The following is a 2,500-nucleotide window of genomic DNA, read 5'->3' on the forward strand; positions in this document are numbered from 1 at the left end:
TCTTTGTGTTTTCTCCACTTTATTTTATAGTAAGATGATACATACTTTTTCTTTTACAGTGAATACATTAAGGTGTGGTATTGCCCCATTACACATCATCCAGACATGCATTCATATATTGCATGTTAACAATCAAAATATTGCAAATATTGTAAAGAGACTTTCAATTTCTATTTTTTTGGTCAAAAAGCACTAAAATTTTAGTTGTTTTCGCCCAACGTGGGACTCGAACCCACGACCCTGAGATTAAGAGTCTCATTCTCTACCGACTGAGCTAGCCGGGCTCCTTTGGATGCCTATAGTTTTCTTCCCTATCCCTGCACTGCCGTTTTCCACAGATAGGATGCTGTGTAATCATAGGCTCTGGTGGAGTTTGGAAAGAAAATACACATCAGCCAGAGGCAGAAATAGTCTAAGAAAGTATCAAACACAATTACCAGTCAATATCAGAACGCATTGAAGAATATCAGGAAATAGCCGATTAAACCTGTGTGGAAAAAAGTCTTATTTGTGTTTTCTCCACTTTATTTTATAGTAAGATGATACATACTTTTTCTTTTACAGTGAATACATTAAGGTGTGGTATTGCCCCTTTACACATCATCCAGACATGCATTCATATATTGCATGTTAACAATCAAAATATTGCAAATATTGTAAAGAGACTTTCAATTTCTATTTTTTTGGTCAAAAAGCACTAAAATTTTAGTTGTTTTCACCCAACTTGGGGCTCAAACCCACGACCCTGAGATTAAGAGTCTCATGCGCTACCGACTGAGCAAGCTGGGCTCCTTTGGATGCCCATAGTTTTCTTCCCTATCCCTGCACTGCCGTTTTCCACAGATAGGATGTATTTTTTTGGTCAAAAAGCACTACAATTTTAGTTGTTTTCGCCCAACGTGGGGCTTGAACCCACGACCCTGAGATTAAGAGTCTCATGCGCTACCGACTGAGCAAGCCGGGCTCCTTTGGATGCCCATAGTTTTCTTCCCTATCCCTGCACTGCCGTTTTCCACAGATAGGATGTATTTTTTTGGTCAAAAAGCACTACAATTTTAGTTGTTTTCGCCCAACGTGGGGCTCAAACCCACGACCCTGAGATTAAGAGTCTCATGCTCTACCGACTGAGCTAGCCGGGCTCCTTTGGATGCCTATAGTTTTCTTCCCTATCCCTGCACTGCCGCTTTCCACAGATACGATGCTGTGTAATCATAGGCTCTGGTGGAGTTTGGAAAGAAAATACACATCAGCCAGAGGCAGAAATAGTCTAAGAAAGTATCAAACACAATTACCAGTCAATATCAGAACGCATTGAAGAATATCAGGAAATAGCCGATTAAACCTGTGTGGAAAAAAGTCTTTGTGTTTTCTCCACTTTATTTTATAGTAAGATGATACATACTTTTTCTTTTACAGTGAATACATTAAGGTGTGGTATTGCCCCATTACACATCATCCAGACATGCATTCATATATTGCATGTTAACAATCAAAATATTGCAAATATTGTAAAGAGACTTTCAATTTCTATTTTTTTGGTCAAAAAGCACTAAAATTTTAGTTGTTTTCGCCCAACGTGGGACTCGAACCCACGACCCTGAGATTAAGAGTCTCATTCTCTACCGACTGAGCTAGCCGGGCTCCTTTGGATGCCTATAGTTTTCTTCCCTATCCCTGCACTGCCGTTTTCCACAGATAGGATGCTGTGTAATCATAGGCTCTGGTGGAGTTTGGAAAGAAAATACACATCAGCCAGAGGCAGAAATAGTCTAAGAAAGTATCAAACACAATTACCAGTCAATATCAGAACGCATTGAAGAATATCAGGAAATAGCCGATTAAACCTGTGTGGAAAAAAGTCTTATTTGTGTTTTCTCCACTTTATTTTATAGTAAGATGATACATACTTTTTCTTTTACAGTGAATACATTAAGGTGTGGTATTGCCCCTTTACACATCATCCAGACATGCATTCATATATTGCATGTTAACAATCAAAATATTGCAAATATTGTAAAGAGACTTTCAATTTCTATTTTTTTGGTCAAAAAGCACTAAAATTTTAGTTGTTTTCACCCAACTTGGGGCTCAAACCCACGACCCTGAGATTAAGAGTCTCATGCGCTACCGACTGAGCAAGCTGGGCTCCTTTGGATGCCCATAGTTTTCTTCCCTATCCCTGCACTGCCGTTTTCCACAGATAGGATGTATTTTTTTGGTCAAAAAGCACTACAATTTTAGTTGTTTTCGCCCAACGTGGGGCTTGAACCCACGACCCTGAGATTAAGAGTCTCATGCGCTACCGACTGAGCAAGCCGGGCTCCTTTGGATGCCCATAGTTTTCTTCCCTATCCCTGCACTGCCGTTTTCCACAGATAGGATGTATTTTTTTGGTCAAAAAGCACTACAATTTTAGTTGTTTTCGCCCAACGTGGGGCTCAAACCCACGACCCTGAGATTAAGAGTCTCATGCTCTACTGACTGAGCTAGCCGGGCTCCT

The sequence above is a fragment of the Ambystoma mexicanum genome, chromosome 4q, assembly GCF_040938575.1.
Source record: "Ambystoma mexicanum isolate Mex_15411 chromosome 4q, UKY_AmexF1_1, whole genome shotgun sequence".
NCBI classification, from domain to species: Eukaryota; Metazoa; Chordata; class Amphibia; order Caudata; family Ambystomatidae; genus Ambystoma; species Ambystoma mexicanum.